Below are 19,819 nucleotides of genomic sequence, written 5' to 3'. Positions count from 1 at the left end.
GGGGTGCAGATCTCGGACAATCTCACCTGGTCCAGGAACACCACTGGGATTGTGAAACGGGCCCAGCAGAGATTGCACTTTCTGAGGAAGCTTAAACAGGCATCACTCCCCACTAACATCTTAACTACATTCTACAGAGGGGTGGTTGAGAGTGTGCTGACCTTTTGCATCACAACCTGGTACTCCAGCTGCAGTGCTGTCGACAAAAATGCCTTGCAGAGGGTGGTTAGGGGAGCAGAGAAGGTTGTTGGGGTCTCCCTACCCCTGCCCAAGACCTCTTTCAGAGTCAATGCCTCCAGAAGACACGATACATCATTTAAGACCCCTCACACCCTCTCCATGAACTGTTTGTTCTTCTGCCATCAGGCAAACGTTACAGAAGCATCAAAACTAAAACCACAAGGCTACTAAACAGCTTCCTCCCACAGGCAGTCAGACTGCTAAATAGCTGCTACACCTGACTCTGCTTTGGACACTTTTAACTTGCACTGGACACTTATAACTGATTTAACTGACATGTGGCTGTTGTGTTTTACTATTTCTTGTTATGTTTATTATTTAGTGTTGCGTTTGTTATGTTATGATTGCACTGCCCCTGAGGAACGCTGCCTCATTCTGCCCTTCAGACCTGATGTATGGTTAGAATGACAATAAAGTTTTTTGAATCTTGAAAAATATAGAAGGTTGAGGGGGGACTTGATAGAGGTATTTAAAATTATGAGGGGGATGGATAGAGTTGATGTGGATAGGCTTTTTCCATTGAGAGTAGGGGAGATTCAAACAAGAGGACATGAGTTGAGAGTTAAAGGGCAAAAGTTTAGGGGTAACATGAAGGGGAACTTCTTTACTCAGAGAGTGGTAGCTGTGTGGAACGAGCTTCCAGCAGAAGTGGTTGAGGCAGGTTCGATGTTGTCGTTTCAAGTTAAATTGGACAGCTATATGGACAGGAAAGGAATGGAGGGTTATGGGCTGAGTGCAAGTCGGTGGGACTAGGTGAGAGTAAGAGTTCGGCACTGACTAGAAGGGCTGAGATGGCCTGTTTCCGTGCTGTAATTGTTATATGGTTATACGGTTAAAGGAAATTTGAGAGTCTTTAGTGACACACAAAATCTCCACAAGCTCCTAATGAAGTAAAACTTTGCATGCCTTTTACATAATTCTAAGTACAAAGGAAAATTATTGTCAGAGTGTATATATGTCACCATGTACCTCCTGGGGATTAATTTTCTTGCAGGCATTCACAGTAAATCCAAGAAAAACAATAGAATCAATGATTACTGCACTCAACAGAATGGATAAATAACTAAGGAGAGGGGGGAATAAAGCAATGAAAAGAGACCATGAGTTGAAGAATCCTTGAAAATAGGTTGAGGGACCAGTTCAGTGATGGGGTGAGTGAAGTTGTCACCCCTGGTTCAAAAGCCTGCTGGTTGAGGGGGTAATAACTGTTCCTGAACCTGGCTGCCTGGGTCCTGAGGCTGCTGTACCTCCTCCCTGATGGCAGGCAGTGAGAAGAGAGCATGGCCTTGGGTGGTGGGGGATGATGGATGCTGCCTTCCCATGACAGCGCTTCATGTAGATGTGCTCAGTGATAGGAAGGGCTTTACCCATGATGTTCTGGGCCATATCCACTTTTTTTTGTAGGAGTTTCCATTCAAGGGCTTTGCTGTTTTCATACCAGACTATGATGCAACTGGTCATTAAACAATCTACTACATTCCTATCGAAGTTTGTCAAAGTTTTAGATGTCATGCTGGGTCTTTGCAAACTTCTGAGGAATTGCATCAATGTGTTGACTCAGGACAGGTTCTCCAAGATGTGGGCACACAGGAACTTGAAGCTGCTCACCCACTGCACCACTGACCCTTCAGTGAGGACTCGGGTGTTTTCTCAAGTTCAAGTACAACTGACTGTCAATCAACCGTGCTCATGTATGCTGTCAAACAAAACAATGTTCCTCCAAACCAAGGTGCACAACACAGTTCATATAACTCAGGCACATAACACACAAAGTAATATTACCACACATAAAGTAACAAATAATCAGGTGTATTTACAATACAAGTTTAAAAAGTAATCAGTATAACACTTTTGGTAGTTCATACATGATGAGACCTGGGTAGTAGCAGGGTTCAGTAGTCTTGTGGCCGGTGAAGAAGCTATTTCCTCTGTCCCTCACACAATAACTCCTTGCCCATCCTCTGGGCTCCCCTTCCCTTTCTTTCTCCCTAGGCCTTCTGTCCCAAGATCCTCTCCCTTCTCCAGCCTCGTATCCCTTTTGCCAATCACCTGTCCAGCTCTTGGCTCCATCCCTCCCCCTCCTGTCTTCTCCTGTCATTTCGGATCTCCCCCTCCCCCTCCCACTTTCAAATCTCTTACTGTCTCTTCTTTCCGTTAGTCCTGACGAAGGGTCTCGGCCCGAAACATCGACTGTACCTCTTCCTATAGATGCTGCCTGGCCTGCTGCGTTCACCAGCATTTTTAATGTGTGTTGCTTGAATTTCCAGCATCTGCAGATTTCCTCGTGTTTGCTGTTTTCCATTCTGCCAGTTCTTCTACTTGCCTGATAGGGGGTTAAAGAGATTGCTGGATGGATGGCAGGGATCATTGACAACGCTAAGGGCCCTATGTGTCAGTGCTCCTGAATATCCCTGATGGGCGAAAGAGAGACCCCAATGATCCTCTTAGCAGACCTCTCAATTTTGTAGGGACTTGTGGTCAGATGCCTTGCAATTCCCATACCAGACGGTGATGCAGCTGGTCAGGGCACTCTCGATGGTGCTCCTGTAAAAATTGGTTTGATTGGGGGGGAGGGGGGGAAGCCTCATTTGCCTCATTCTCCTCAGGAAGTGGAGATGCTGCTGTGCTTTCTTGACCAAAGAGGTGATGTTGAGGGATCAGGTGAGATCGTCCATTACAGTATGTGCCCTCCCAGCTTCCTGATGCTCCTAACTCTCTCCGTGGAGGAGCTGTGTATGTGCAGTGAGGACTAGTCAGCCTGCACCTTCCTGAAGCCCACAGTTATCTCTTTGGTCTTGTCCAGATTGAGCCTCAAGTTATTGTACACGCACCATTCTACCAGCCGGCTTAACTCCGCTCTGTACGCCGTTTCATCACTGTTGTTGATGTGGCTAACTGCTGTCATGTCATCAGTGAATTTGATGATTTGGTTTGAACTGGATCCAGCTGTACAGTCTTGCTTTAGTAGAGTGAATAGCAGTGGGCTGATCGCGTTCCCAGCTTCCCCTTTCTGAAATCCGCAATCAGTTCCTTTGTCTTGCTACTGTTGAGTGAGGGGTTATTTTTGCAATATCGCTCAAGCAGTTGAACTATCTCATCCCTCTGTGTCTCATTGGCATCTGAGGTTCTGTCAACAGCACTGGTGTCATCGACGAATCTATTGATGGTGTGTGAATTGTGTCAAGCCACACAGTTGATGGGGAGTAGAAGTACCCCTTCCCTATAAGAAATCACAATATTATTTGGAGAATAATTTTTCTCAACTTGTAAATTTTGGAAGGGATCAGGAATCTGTGAATCATGGGGAGTACAGTTGTGGGTCTTAGTAGAGAACCTGAGATGAAGAAGCATCTTCAATCAGAAGTGGAGAGAGTGAGCAGTTTCAAGTTCCTGGGTTTCAAGATCTCTGAGGACCTAACCTGGTCACCACATATCGATGCAGCTATAAAGAAGGCAAGACAGCGACTATACTTCATTAGGAGTTTGAAGAGATTTGGTATGTCAACAAAAGCACTCAAAAACTTCTATAGATGTACTATCGAGAGCATTCTGACAGGCTACATCACTGTCTGCTATGAGGTGAGGCTACTGCACAGGACCGAGAGAAGCTGCAGAGGGTCGTAAATTTAGTCAGCTCCATCTTGGGTACTCGCCTACAAAATACCCAGGACATCGTCAAGGAGCAGAAAGGCAGCGTCCATTATTAAGGACCCCCAGCACCCAGGACATGCCCTTTTCTCATTGTTACCAGCAGGAAGGAGGCACAGAAGCCTGAAGGCACACACTCAGCGATTCAGGAACAGCTTCTTCCCCTCTGCCATCCGATTCCTAAATGGACATTGATCCCGTGAACATTGCCTCACTTTTTTAATATATTATTTCTGTTTTTGCATGATTTTGAATCTATTCAGTATGCATATACTGTAATTTATTTATCTATCTTCTCGATTATGTATTGCATTGAACTGCCACTGCTAAGTTAACAAATTTTGCGATACATGTCGGTGATAATAAACCTGATTCTAATTCTGAATGTGGTTGAAGGGAAACCAGAGCAATATATTTATAGAAGAAAAAAGTGATAATTGTAGGAGCTCGAATTATGGAAGATTTGAAATAGAAAATGTGCTCAAAATACTTGGCAAGTCATGTGGTATTTGGTGTGGTGGTTGGACAGAGTGGTTTGGTGGAACTAAATTTCTGTTCCATAGATACTGCAAGGATTTCTTGGACTTTCTATTTCAGATTTCCAGCATCTGCAGCTTTCTTCTTTCTGAAGGAAGATTACAATTTCTGGAGAGTTAGAGTAAAGTTTTGTGTTTCCATTAGGCAATTCTTTTTGATGATTCTGATGCTTTTAAAATTCTTCCTCCATTAGACTAAGTCACTACTTTACATTTACAATTTCCATTTCATTGCTGAGTATCCCTGGTCAGTTGTTAGCTTTTTTTTGTTGGTTTAAGAGCACTCGACTTTTGATCAGTTAAGAGACTGCTACTTTCACGATGACACTTCCATCCATTTTAAGATGGAGTGCATCCTCGGTTGCTCAAGGAAATTGCAGAAGTGTGGATGTGTGGTAATACTTGCCTCTGGAGAGTTGAATGCGCTGGTTCGATTCCATTTGAAATGGAAGCAGAGAGGTGACTGCTCGCTTGGTAGGTGAGAAATGGCAGTCTACCTGAATCTCCCAACGTACGAAGTTGCTTTTAAAGAAATAAAATGTATTATGAAAGGTGCAAAGAAAAAAGGTACTCTTTGGAATCAAAAAAATTAAGAACTTTGCAATGAGTTTTTTGATGGAAAAATGATTCCCTCTGAATAATTGCGTCAATAATCAGAGATCACAGCTTTTGCCACCACTTTCAGATCATCATAGAATAGAATATAGAACATAGAATAGTACAACACAGTACAGGCCCTTCGGCCCACAATGTTGTGCCGACCCTCAAACCCTGCCTCCCGTATAAGCCCCCACCTTAAATTCCTCCATATACCTGTCTAGTAGTCTCTTAGACTTCACTAGTGTATCTGCCTCCACCACTGACTCAGGCAGTGCATTCCATGCACCAACCACTCTCTGAGTAAAAAAACCTTCCTCTAATATCCCCCTTGAACTTCCCACCCCTTACCTTAAAGCCATGTCCTCTTGTATTGAGCAGTGGTGCCCTGGGGAAGAGGCGCTGGCTATCCACTCTATCTATTCCTCTTATTATCTTGTACACCTCTATCATGTCTCCTCTCATCCTCCTCCTCTCCAAAGAGTAAAGCCCTAGCTCCCTTAATCTCTGATCATAATGCATACTCTCTAAAGCAGGCAGTATCCTGGTAAATCTCCTCTGTACCTTTTCCAATGCTTCCACATACTTCCTATAGTGAGGCGACCAGAATTGGACACAGTACTCCAAGTGTGGCCTAACCAGAGTTTAATAGAGCTGCATCATTACATCGTGACTCTTAAACTCTATCCCTTGACTTATGAAAGCTAATACCCCATAAGCTTTCCTAACTACCCTATCCACCTATCCACCTCTCAGGAAGATGAGAAGTTGCTTTTCAATGAATTATTAGTCTGGACTGTTAATTTCTGAGGAAGTTGTGAAAATTTATGTTATAGAAGAGTTTCAAGAAGAGTTGGACAAGCACTTGAAATTGAGGAACTTGGAGGTTTGCTAACAGGATATAGAGCTAAGCACTGCTGCACTTCAGAAACAGAATATGGACAGTGAGTGAACAGCTTTCTATATTGTCAGTTTCTAAGATATGTCTAATTGTCTGATGTGTGTATCTTGGTTCCCCAGGAGCACTGAAACCATTGTTTTATTTCGTAATTTAGTTAATCCTGTATTAATGATTTTTCTATGATTTTAATAAATTATCACCAAACATTTCATTCATGCAGTGTTGGCATTCTTGTAGAAAATACTTTCTGCGTCTTGAGAAATCATGCGTTTAAATTAAATTGGCAGCAGCAGAAAACTTAAACATAAAGATCTCATGGATAATCTATGGATAATCACAGGTCGTGTCTCTTGTCAGTATTATTCATCTCCTAAGGCATTTCTTATAGAAAAGCACAACTTACTTTTAAATTGTCTGACATAAAATGTTGAGGCTTTTGAAAATTTATTAGCAAAGTAATCTAATGAAACATCTTATTAATGTTCTGATTATTTGAAGGGCAATTCAGTAGATGATGCATAGATGTGATTTGAATGTGTCTTTCTAAATGTTAAGATAAATTAATTTGGTCAAATCTCAAGCCAATGAGGCAGGTTTAAGCCATGAGTGTTCACTGAGATCTTTAACCTCTCAGTTTGGCAGTCTAAGGTACCCAGCTGCTTCAATTATACCAGTGCCTTAGAAGAATACAGTAACATGCCTCAATGACTATCATCCAATAACATTTACATCCACATTGATGAAGTGTTTTGAGAGGTTGGTGATGAAACCTATCAATTCCTCCCTGAGAAGTGACTGGGATCTGCTCCAATTTGCCTCCTGGAACAACATATCCATGCCATCTTATTGCCTCTTTACTCAACCCTTGGAACATCTGGACACAAAGATACATGCATCAGGATGCTCTTTATTGGCTACAAGTCAGCATTCAATACCATCATCCCCTTAAAACTAATCAAAAGCTCCAAGACCTTGGCCTCCATATCTCCTTATGCAATTGGATCCTTGTTCCTCACTTGCAGATCTGAGTCTGTTTGCATTAACAACAACATCTCCTCCTCGATTTTCATCAGCACAGATGCACCACAAGGCTGTGTGCTTAGTTCTCAGCTCTACTCACTTTACACACAAGACTTTGTGGCTAAGCACAGCTCCAACGCCATATTCAGGTTTGCTGACAACACCACTGTCATAGGCCGAATCAAAGGTGGTGATGAATCAATGTATAGGAGGGAGATTGAAAATCTGGCTGAGTGGTGCCATAACAACAACCACTTACTCAATATCATTTTGACCAAGGAGCTGATTATTGACTTCAGGGGAGGGAAACCAGAGGTCCATGAGCCAGTCCTCGTCAGAGGATCAGAGGTGGAGAAGGTAAGAAACTTTAAACTTCTCTGTTATTATTTCAGAGGACCTGTTCTGGGTCCAGCATGTAGGTGCAATTTTGGAGAAAACATGGCAGTGCCTCTACATCCTTAGGAGTTTGTGAAGATTTGGCACGATATCTAAAATTTTGACAGCCTCTGTGGATGTGTGGTGCAGAGTATATTGTCTGATTGCATTGTGGCCTGGTATGGAAGTACCAATGCCCATGAATGGAAATATCTACAAAAGGTAGTGGATGTGGCCCAGTCCATCGTACGCAAAGCCCTCTCCTCCATTGCACACATATACGTGGAGTGCTGTTGTAGTAAAGCAGCATCCATCACTAAAGGATTTCCACCAGCTGGGCCATGCTTTCGTGTCACTGCTGCCATCAGCAAGAAGGTACAGGAGCCTCAGGATCCACATCACCACATTCAGGAACAGTTATTACTCCTCAACCATTAGGCTCTTGAATCAGAGGGGATAACTTCACTTGCCCCATCTGACTGAATTGTTCCCACGACCTATGGACACCCTTTCAAGGAATCTTCATCTCATGCTTTTGATATTTATTGTTTATTTATTCATTTATTACTTTTGCTGTTGCAGTTTGTTACCTTTTGCACATTGGTCGTTTGTCCATTCTTTTGGGGGTGGTCTTTCATTGATGCTATTGTGTTTTTTGTATTTATCCTGAATGCCCGGAAGAAAATAAATCTCAGTGTTGTATATGGTGATATATATGTTCTTTGATAATAAATTTACTTTGAAGATAAAACAATAATCAATGCATTAAGATAAAACAATAATCAATGCATTAAGATATAAGAGAGTACTCTGAATATAAATTTTAATCATACTGTTATGATGTACATTTTGTTTTGTTTCAGTGTTTGTTTTGGAAGCTATATTTGAAGACAAGAATAGTGAGAAGTTAACAGAGGGCTATCTATTGATATGACGCAAGGAGTCCCTTCCATTTCCATCTGTGTCACCTTGTATACTTCCCACCAATTTCAGTTTCCTTGCCCAGGACTCTCAGTTTCTTTCTGGATAACAGATCCTACCACTCTCTTCCATTGACTCCCACAGTTACCTTAAGTATACTTCTCCCCATCCTGACCCTTAGTTCTTCTGCCTCAGCTGCTTTGTTTCTTCTGATGTTTTCCACTCCAGGACATCCAAAGTGTCCTTTTTTCTCCCCCAGAAAATGGGGCTCACCCCCCACTTGCCTTTTGATGCTGCTCTCACCCCATTCGCAACTCCCTCTGGCATGAGGTATGGAGTATCCCTTGTCCTTACCTGCTATCCAATGAGCCAATGCATCTAACATACCATTCTCCACAACTTCTGCCATCTCTAATGGGATTCCACTGCCTAGCTCATCTTCCCCTCTGCCTCACACTTTCCTTGGAGAGGGGCACCCTCTCTGTGACATCTTTCCCTCGTTTATTCCCCCCCTCCAATCATTCATCCCTGTACCTGCCCTACACCCACTCCTTTGCCACCATTCAGGGCGAAACACACTCCATCCAAGTGAGGCTGCACTTCACCTGTGAATCTGTCCGTGTAATATATTATATTGGGTGATTTCAATACAGTATCCTCTGTATCAGAGAGACCCAATGCAGGTTGGAGGATTGCTTCATCAAGTACCTTCACTCTATCTGCCATAGCAGCTAGGATCTCACAGTGACCAGCCACTTCCCACTCCCACATTGACATGTCTATCCACGGCCACCATTACTGTAAAATGGAGACTAAATACAGGTTAGTGGAACAGTACATCATTCCAGCATTTGCATTCTCTTTTGTGTCTCCATATCCTTAGGAAGGATTTTCTTTAGCTGATCAGTCTATATTCTGTATTTGAAATTGTAACACACTGGAGGATGGATGGTTGGTGATGTGTTGAAAGTGAAGCCGTCATCTCTCACTATTGATACAAACTGAGGAGCTACATCTGGGATAAATATTTGTCGTCAATACAGAATTTGCAGACCATGGGATTTCTCTAGTGCTATATGATGGATAACAAGTTTTAGTTATGTTACTCAGTAAGGTTCTCTTGGTCTTGAAATTACTATATTATATATATGTATTTGTGTGTGTGTATCTATATTAATTGATGTTGTAATTTTTTATATAAGAAGCTGCTATTTAGGTCTACAGATGCTGGATTCTGAAATACTGGAATTGATCTGTAAGTCAAGCAATTTCTGTAGAGAAAAGGATGAGCCAGAGGCAAATAAGCACTAAAGTTTAAACTTTTAAGTAGTGCGGCCAAATGTGTGAATTTCCAGGGCTTAGAATATTATGGACCAGGTGCTAGGAAATGGGATTATCATGGTTTTTGAGAGTAAGCATGGACATAGTGGGGCCTGTTTCTGTGTTATATGACTCTGACTATGAATTGATGCTTCAGGTTGATAGAGTTTCGTAAATGTTAAGAACTGGTTCAACTTGCTTTATGGTGCAATGAAGTACTGGGCAAGGGGCAATGTGGTGATGAGCGGCAAATAGATGAAAGCAAGAGATTGAATGGAGGAAAGGCTGATAACCCGATATAACAAGCAGAGAAGTAAATGCAGGATCATTTTCTGATCATCAAAGCAGTGTACAAAGAATCTTGGAAGTCTGAAGGATTCCTATTTTGATTGTACTTTGTTGTGGGGGGGGGTGTTGCCAGTGCTCAGTTTGCTCATGCAGTTTAAAACCAACACTTATTTAATGTAGTAGAAGATTTCACAAGGAAGATTTTCAAACATTCTGTGAAGAAACAGTATTAAGTGCAAATTTATAAGGAGAGATGGATCAAGTTTGGGTTTTCATTTGTGAATATGAGGGTAATGAAGCAGATTTATGAGCAGAGAAGGCAGAGTAATACACACAAAATGCTGGGAGAACTCAGCAGGTCAAGCAGTATCTATGCATTTGAATAAACGGTCGATTTTGGGTGAGACCCTTCACCAAACCTGATTTAACCATATAACCCTATAACAATTACAGCACGGAAACAGGCCATCTCGGCCCTCCTAGTCCGTGCTGATAGGGACATCATCCAGACTCATGCACAAGGCATTTTTTCAAAGTTTAAAGACAACATTGAACTCAAAGTAGCAAAGAATAAGGCTGTTTATAAAGGACTGTGGGAGGTTGTAGACAAATTTATGAAATGGGTAGGTAAGTTACAAAGGAGCAGAGTTAGGCCATTTGACCCATTGAGTTGCTACACTATTCAATCATGACTGATTTATTTTCCCTCTCAACCCTAATCTTCTACATTCTTCTCGTTACCTTTGCACTTGCTATTATCAAGAGCCTATCAACCTCAGCTTTAAATATACCCAAACGACTTGAATCTGGCTAAACAATTTCATTTTCACTTTGTTATAAAGGAATTTCCTTCTATTCCGAGTCTATGCCTTCTGATCCTAGACTCTCCCAACAGTTGAAACGTCTTCTCCACATTCACTCTCTAGTCCTTGCAATATTTAGTAGGTTTCAGTGGGATCTCTCTTCTTTTAAACAGTAGTGAGTACAGGCCCAGAGCCACCAAACGCTCCTCAGATGTTAACCCTTTTCATTTCTCAGATCATTCTTGTGAAACTCCACTGGGCCCTCTACAATGTTAGTACGTCCTTTCTGAGATAAATGGTGAATGTTAATCCAGAATGTTATGTAATAGTTTATTTTGTTACAGAAAAAGATGAAAGACCATTAAAGGAAATTAAGGTCCAATTTTAAATGATGCAGGATCAGTCAAGTCACTGGGCTCTGCATTTTAGGAAGAAGATAAAGGCAATGAAGATATCTGAGGGATTTAAGAACAGAACCAAGAATGAGTAACTTCAATCATGAATGTACAGGAGAGTACGGGGTTGCCCTCCTGGGAGTAGAAATGATTGGTACTGCTGTTCAGAAGCACTCCGGTAGAATGAATAAGGAGAAGCTGTTTCCTGCCGGAGAAGAGCTGGGAATGGAAGAATACAGATTTAAGTTGATTTGCAACAGAACCAGAGACAGCATGAGCAGACTGCGTTATACAGGGAGTTTTTGAACACTGGAAAGTTCTGCCTGAAAGGATGCTGGTAGCAGATTCAATCGCAAAATTCAGAAGGGAATTGATTAAATATTTGGAAGAAAAAGTATTGCAGGGTAATTGGGAAATAATAGGATAGTGATGCTCATTGGATAACTCCCTAAAGAGCAGGCGCAGTCACAGTGTGGAGCCTCTTTCTGTGATGTTTCAGTTTAGTGTAATTTTATGACTTTTTTTGAAAGTTAGGACATTTGATTTCTGGATTGTGTATACAGTATTTATCTGATCTCAGTCGTGGTATATTTGGAATGATGTAGTTATGATCTGGTGTGAGGAGGCTAAGTTAAAAACAATATTTTAACAATTAGCCAATGTTTGCATTCTTAATTGCTTTCCAGTGCAAGAAATTACTTTTTTAAAATTTTGTATGAGGAGTTCTGGCATGACTGCCCTCTACTTTTCAATCGTCTGCTAACTGGCGCAGACGAGGAATTCCTACTTGTGAAGTAATGGACGTTTTGATTATGTGGAATACTTTACATGAATAAGAGGTAATGCCTTCAGAAAGTGAAATAAGTTCTCGCAGGTTTCTCTAAATAACACTGCTTATTTTGAAGTCTTGTTACTGCAATACGTGTAGCTGACTTCTGAAGAGCTTGGCATTTAATCATCATTAAGTAACATACAGAGCGGGGTATTTCAGGAGATATTTGCTAGACAGTGGAGACAATAACATCATAAAATGCCGTTCTATAATGTTTGTGCACTGATGGAAATTTAGGCAGCTTGAACATTATTGATGGTACATCCATGATATGGAGAGAGGTTTAGTTAGGAGCTGACTATTCATTTCCCTTATTCTTGTTTGGTGCTATTACAGGGGGTAATATTGAATGAAGTGTAGAGTATGATGTGATGTGAAAAAAATGATAGCTTGTTTTGCATATCTCTTAATCTCTCATTTAAATGTGACTTTGAGAAAACACTGAATAGGGATTTCAGGAGTACAAGGTAAAATATCACAAACGTAAAACTACTTTGACAGCAAAAAAAAGACTTCCGAAAATATTATCTTTGTTGGGCTTTGAGTGGAGAGTTAGAAGTATAAAGCCTCCAGCAAAGATTGCAGTTTGGCAGCAAGCTTTGTATCAGCAAGTTTCCTCATACTGTATAAATAATGATGGAAAAAAGCAGGTCACACGGCAGCCTTGCAAAGAAAGGTTTCAAGTTGATGATCCTTCATCAAAATGGTTTTTAAATAAAAAGGAGGAAAATTTCAGTTGATCTGGAATTCTGGAGATGGGGTCCATGGTCTGGGACAAAGACACTTGACCAAATAATTAGACCCAGGGGCAGAGCAGAGGGCAGCATGCTCAATGGCATGTCAGACTCTAAGTTCGTTATGAGGCAGATGTAGGAGAATGAAGCTGAAACCTCAGTGAATCTAGATTGTTGTGGATCTGTGGCGGGGAGGTAGGAAGGATTAGCAAAAATATGGTGATGGGTTAAGGGACTTGGAGAGCGAGGTCAAAGTGAAGAATGAGTAAGATATAAGGGGATATTAGAATTAGAGAAAACCTTTAAAGTTTATAATGTTTAACTCCTGAAAGGAATACTTTGCAGCAAAGGATAAAATAGAATTGCAGACTAGCACAGCTTATAGTTAGTGAGTTGATTTTATTGCGGAGAGAGGGTTCAAGAGCCTGCATGTAACAAGCATTGCAGCACACAGTGGATGGAAGTTGGTTGGAATTGTGCATTGGTTCACGAGTAATAGTGGTAATGTGGTGCATTTAATCAAGAAATTTAGATTGTGATGTAACTAGGAATTTTTAATTGGCACGTTGAATGTAGAAACCAATTGAATATAGAGAACTAAATCATGGAGCATGCAAGGAAAGACTTTCTAGTTAAATATTGAGAAACCAGTGAGAGGTTAAAGCTGTTTTGGACCTCATTATGTAATAAGGAAGGTTCAGTGAATTTAAAGGGTCTGTGTAATTGCATTTTATGTAAAAAAAAAATATGAAGGGAGTTTTAACTTTATTGAAAAATGTGCTCTTTCATCTGAATACAATAATCTGAAGGTATGAGGTCTGAGCTGGCTGCGATTGAGGAAATTGCATTAACAGATGTGGCAGTAAACAAGTAAACATTTAAAGAATTTAAACATTTAAATATAAATATTTAAGGAATTAATATTTTGTTTCACCAGTAACCTCTTTTCAAGCTGAAAAGAATCCAACAGAAAAACTGCATCACATGCATCAGATCAAGAAAAAAAGCATACAATATTGCCCCCAAAAAGCAGTAGAGTTATGTGTAAGGGAAAAGTTGGGAAAATTTGGATTGCTTTTCCTGGAGCATGGGAGGCTCAGGAATGAACTGATAGAAATATATAGAATTATGAGAGGTATAGATAGGGTAGGCAGTGCTTTTATAATGTCAAATATTACATAGAATATGTTTAAACTGAGGGTGGTGAAGTTTCAAAGAGATCTACTAGGCAGTTTTTAAAATTATTAACACAAAATACTCTGCAGATGCTGGGGTCAAAGCAACACTTACAACACACTGGAGGAACTCAGCAGGTCGGGCAGCATCCGTGGAAACGATCAGTCAACATTTCGAGCCAGAACCCTTCATCAGGACTGAAGAGGGAAGGGGCAGAGGCCCTATAAGGAAGGTGGAGGGAGGGTGGGAAGGAGAAGGCTGGTAGGTTTCAGGTGAAAAACCAGTAAGGGGAAAGATAAAGGGGTAGGGGAGGGGAAGCGGGGAGGGGATAGGCAGAAAGGTGAAGAAGGAATAGGGGAAAACACAATGGATAGTAGAAGGAGGCGGAACCATAAGGCAGGTGATAGGCAGCTGGGGGAGGGGGCAGAGTGAAACTGGGATAGGGAAAGGGAGGGGGAGGGAATTACTGGAAGTTGGAGAATTCTATGTTCATGCCAAGGGGCTGGAGACTACCCAGACAGTATATGAGGTGTTGCTCCTCCAACCTGAGTTTAGCCTCATCATGGCAGTAGAGGAGGCCATGTATGGACATATCCGAATGGGAATGTGAAGCAGACTTGAAGTGGGTGGCAACCGGGAGATCCTGTCTGTTGTGGAGGACGGAGTGGAGGTGCTCGACGAAGTGGTCCCCCAATCTCTGTTGGGTTTCACCGATGTAGAGGAGGCCGCACCGGGAGCACCGGATGCAATAGATGACCCCAACGAACTCAAGTGAAGTGTTGCCTCACCTGGAAGGACTGTTTGGGGCCCTGAATGGTGGCAAGAGCGGAGGTGTAGGGACAGGTGTAGCACTTACGCTTACAGGGATAAGTGCCGGGTGGGAGATCCATGGGGAGGGACGTGTGGATCAGGGAGTTGCAGAGGGACCAATCCCTGCGGAAGTGGAGAGGGGTGGAGAAGGAAAGATGTGCTTAGTGGTGGGGTCCTGTTGAAGGTGGCGGAGGTTGCGGAGGATAATGTGCTGAATCCGGAGGCTGGTGGGGTGGTAGGTGAGGAGAAGGGGAACTCTGTCCCTGTTGTGGTGGCGGGAGGATGGGGTGAGGGCCGAAGTGCGGGAAATGGAGGAGATGCGGGTGAGGGCATCATTGATGATGGCAGAAGGGAAACCACGGTCCTTAAAGAAAGAGGACATTTGAGATGTCCTGGAACGGAAAGTCTCATCCTGGGAGCAGAAGCGGTGGAGACGGAGGAAGTGGGAATAGGGAATGGCATTTTTGCACGTGGCGGGGTGGGAAGAGGTATAGTCGAGGTAGTTACGAGAGTCATTGGGCTTGTAGAAGATGTCAGTGGGCAGTCTCTGTCCAGAAATGGAGACCGAGAGATCGAGAAAGGGGAGAGAAGTGTCCGAGATAAAATTATTAGTTGCATAAACGGGTGTGTGAACACTTTGGTAGTCATGACCCACTGTTTGGCTCTATATAGAGTTCTGAATGGTGAACTGCAGACCATTGTAATTTACCAAGGCAGTTTTCTGGTATTGCGATTGTGGCTGTCTATATCAGATCCCACCCATCCCCCATCCCCCTGTGCTAAAGCTGAAGAATTGCTGCTTAAGCTCTACAATGCCATCAGTAATCTCCAAGCATACACCCCAACCGGTTTCGTTATTGCTGCTGGTGACTTCAACCATGCTCACTTAAAAACACTCCTGCCTTCATTCTATCAGCATGTTGACTTTGCTACCTGAGGTGAAATCAGGTTAGATGTACTAACATCCCTAGTGCATACAAAGTTGCCCCCCACCCCTACGTCGGATACTGAGGTTGCTTAACAAGGTAAAAGCCCATTGTATTACAGGGAAGATACTAGCAAGGATAGAAGATTGGCTGAGTGGCAGGAGGCAAAGAGTGGGAACAAGGGGAGCCTTTTCTCATTTGCTTTTGGTGATTTGTGGTGTTCCACAGGGGTCAGTTTTAGGATCTCTTTCCACATTATATGTTAATGACTTGGATGACAGAATTGATGGCTTTGTGGCCAAGTTTGAAGATGATACAAAGATAGCTGGAGGGGAAGTAGTGTTGAGGATGCAGGACATCTGCAAAAAGACAGTAAATCCCATTTTCCACTGCAGTAGACCCCTTTTAGTTGCTTATTGCTTAAATCAGTCCACTGATGATGCCATACCCTTTACACTCCACTCTGTCCTGTCCCACCTGTAAAATGGTGCCTTGTATGCCAGCATGTTATTTATTGACTTCAGTTCCCCATTTAATAGAATCAGCTCTCAGAAGCTGATGGGTAAACTTCCCTCTATGGGTCTCAACACTCCTCTGTAACTGGATCTTGGACTTCTTGACAGAAAGGTCGCAGTCAGTCCAGGTAACCTAACAGCAGCTTAAGTCTGAGCATGGAGAAGACCAAAGAAATGATTGTGGACTTTGGAAAGGTACTGATGAACCATCCCCACTCAGCGCATACATGGCTTCTAGGTAGAAAGAGTTAAGTATACCAAGTTCCTGGGAGTTGACGTCACTGATGACCTCACCTGGTTCCTCAACATCAACTCCCTGAATAAGAAGGCACATCAATTCCCTAAAAGATTAAGGCAATCGAGGCTTTCCTGTGTGACCCCCCCACCCCCAAACCTGACTGAATGAAGCACCACAGTGAGTATCCTGATGAGTTGCATCTCCAGCTGGTATGGGAACAGCAGAGCATTGGACCAGAAGTCTCTACAAAGGACTGTGAGAAGAGTGGCTGAGATGATCATAGGGTGTCTCCCTACCATCCATCGGGGATATTTATCAGGAGCACCGCGCATGCAGCGCCCTAGTATTATCAAGGATCTGACCCATCCATCCAGCATCCTCTTTGACTTTCTACCATCAGGCAGGAGACTCCGATGCATTAAGACAAGAGCAGTAAAGATGGGAAACAGTTTCTTCTTTCAGGCCATTAGGCTTCTGAATTCGTGGGCACATCACATTCAAAGTGCCACTGGTTAATTTGTTCAATATCTGACAATATTTAATTTGTGCACTTTATTGTAATTCATTTGTAAATTTTATTCTTACTTTCCAAAGCTGTTGTGTGTTCTTTACACCCTGGTCTGGAGAAACATTGTCTTATTTGACAGTGTGCATTTATATACTTAAATGACAAAGAACTTGACTTGATTTTGGCAGAAACTTCTCTAGCTCCATCACACTGAGCACCAGTGCTCCTTGCTGTTGTTCGTGCTGCTGATGTAAAACTGCATTGCTAGAATAATCATCAGGTTTTGCTGATGACACAGTAGTGGTTGGCCTCAGCACAATGAGACGGTGTACAGAGCGGAGGTGGTGCGGCTGGTAGAATGGTGCGGGCACAGCAACTTGAGCCTCAATGTGGACAAGACCAAAGAGATGATTGTGGACTTTAGGAAGGTTCTGGCTGACCACTTCTTATTGCACATACATGGCTCCAACATTGTGGAGAGAGCTAGGAGCACAAAGTTTCTCTGATTGCACATAATGCATGATCTCACTTGGTCCCTTAACATCACCTCTTTGGTCATGAAGGCACAGCAGCTTCAATAGTTAGGAAATTGAGGCGAGTAAGGCTTCCACCTCACCATTCTAACCAATTTTTACAGCAGCACCATCGGGGGTGTACTTGACTGCAATTCCCTACAAAGGATTGCGAGGACTACTGAGAGCGTCATCGGGGTCTCTCTTCCACCTTTCAGAGGTAATTATCCAGAACTCTACGTACACAGGGCTCTTTGCATTATCAGTGATCCCTCACGTCCATCCAACAATCTTGTGTCATCATGCAGGAGGTACCATAGCATTAAGACAAGAACTGATAGGATGTGAAACAGCTTCTGCTCCCAGGCCATAAGCTTACTGAACTTCTTGGCCCTACCCAAGTATCATCACATACAAATTGTCAGTAGTGTTATACTGTTTATTTTTTAACATGTGTTGTAAATACCCCTTCTAGTTTGTTAATTTATTTTGCAGTAATATTACTTTGTGTGTTGTGTGTGTGAGTTATATGTACTGTGTTGTGCACATTGTGTGGTTTGGTGGTATATGTGTATGGTTGAATGACAATAAACTGAACTGTCATTTAGACCTTTAAGTGAACAAAGCAGTGAATAGAGGTGTATGGAGCTTGAGTAGGCAAATAGGATTAGTTAGACTGGTACCACAGTGGGCACAGGTATGTTTTTCTGCAGGTTCAGTTCTGTGCTATACTTTTTTTATATTCTATGTTCTATTGATAGTTTTTTTTTAGATATTTAGGGAGTCAGAAGGTGGGGTTGTGATGAATGATTCACCTTGACCTTATTGAAGAGCAGCCCAGGTAAAAGGGGTGAATGGACTACTTGTCTTTCTTTTTCCTTTGTTATAATAAATTAGAATGGGTTGCTGGAGCAATGAGAGAAATAATCTCATATTTCCAATTGGACAGAATGGAACCTGAAAGGTCGGTGTACATAAGCTCTTTCAGAATTTTAAGCAGTCGATGAAAGCAACATTAGCCATGAGCATGTGGGAATTTTTTTTTTTACTGAGACTGACATTGTAGTAAATGTGTCTAGACCTCTCTGGTGGAACCCAATGCAAAATTGATGCTGTAAGTGAGGCCCAATGGGGCTTTCAACAACAATGAAGAAAGTAATTCTAATTGAGTTAGGAAATTTGTGACACCAGATGCCATGCCTTGGATAGTTGCCCATGAAATTTGTAGGGAAGGAATAAATAGGATCCGAATAAGTTATGTTCGATTGCTGTCACAGTTGTACCAGCTAGTGGAGATTGAAGGAAATGGGCTTGTGATCAAAAATATTGCTCAGTCAATAGATAGCATTGAGACAGGGAACTGTAACTAAATGCATGTCAGGCTTGGTCAGTGGAGACAGTGGAGCTGAGATGAAGTATGACACAAGGCAGTTGAAGGTCAAATGTATTTTTTATTCAAGCTAGCAGCTATATATGAATATATAGAGTGCATAATAAACTTAGTTTCTGGCTATAAGTTTCAAGAAATTTTTGCTGGAATAAATCTTTCATTTGCATTTTGGCAATGAAGCTAGGATAAAGACTGAAGAAATTCATGCAAAAATTATTGAATTCCTATGGCTGCGTTGTACTGAGCCAAGACCTCATCAGATAAAATCTATTTTTCTCATTATAAATATCAACATTAAAGGTGTGTGACTGTCAATCAGGGTAATGAACGTTGGATTTTCTATACAAGTACAAGTGAGATTGTAGGAATCGATGGATTAATCTGTTCTGTATTTTCTAGCCTGTGCTTTAACTTTCATTTTAAGTAAATTTATGGGAAGCATGGGAATCAGGATGAAGACAGACAGATTATATTCTCCTGCACTAAACTCTTCTTCCCTAAGGATTCTGCAAACAACAAAAAAAAATTCGCTGACAATGTTCCTTGAGAACACAATCCTTTTTTATTCATGCCACTGGGATTTGGATCCACAGGTCCCTCTCCTTAAGTCAAGTATTCTATTTCTCAGTGTGACAGAACTCTACCAAAATGCCACTGCGAAATGGTGACTCCAGAGATCCCAAATATTCTGGCATAGAACTTCATCCTTGTCTCAGATTCTGGCCGCACTCAATTCCTCTGACCCCTGGAATCAACTCATTATTACTCCCATTTAGCATAATTGTCCTGAAGTGCAGGCATCAGTTCATCCAAATATTTATTCAAGTTAGCAGCTATATATGAATATATAGAGTGCATAATAAACAGTTTCTGGCTATAAGCTTTAAGAAATTTTTCCGTCTTTCCATCTTGAAGCTCCATGAACCAGACCGTTCTTCTCAGTGTCCTTGGGATTATTGCGACCAAAAGTTAAACAGACTTGTAAGCCTTTAAGAAAAGGCCCAAGGCTGAACATTCATTGAAGTGTGGCTTTCCTGCTTTTTATTTTAGTTCATTTGGACAAATCCTGAATTTTTAAAGAAGCTCAGTGCCGCTCATTATGACACAATCATAGAATTGCACAGCATGGTAATG

At 41.9% G+C, this 19,819-nt stretch overlaps 1 protein-coding gene across 9 annotated transcripts in view; it reads left to right on the top strand.

Annotated features, from left to right (window-relative positions):
• LOC134348516 (PTB domain-containing engulfment adapter protein 1-like) overlaps positions 1–19,819 on the top strand; it is a 436,378-nt gene that overhangs the window by 43,583 nt on the left and 372,976 nt on the right. Inside the window, exon 2 of one of the 9 annotated variants that reach the window (XM_063052016.1) lies at positions 7,222–9,060. The exons of 7 other annotated variants lie outside the window; for them this stretch is intronic. The gene's annotated coding sequence lies outside the window, so the exon portion shown is untranslated. Of the gene's footprint in view, positions 1–7,221; positions 9,061–19,819 lie in introns of those variants that run through there. One more of the 9 variants, XM_063052009.1, reaches the window with a different exon arrangement.

The sequence above is a fragment of the Mobula hypostoma genome, chromosome 6, assembly GCF_963921235.1.
Source record: "Mobula hypostoma chromosome 6, sMobHyp1.1, whole genome shotgun sequence".
NCBI classification, from domain to species: Eukaryota; Metazoa; Chordata; class Chondrichthyes; order Myliobatiformes; family Myliobatidae; genus Mobula; species Mobula hypostoma.
Note: the sequence above shows the minus strand (reverse complement) of the source record. Positions and strands in the feature narration are given on the sequence as shown.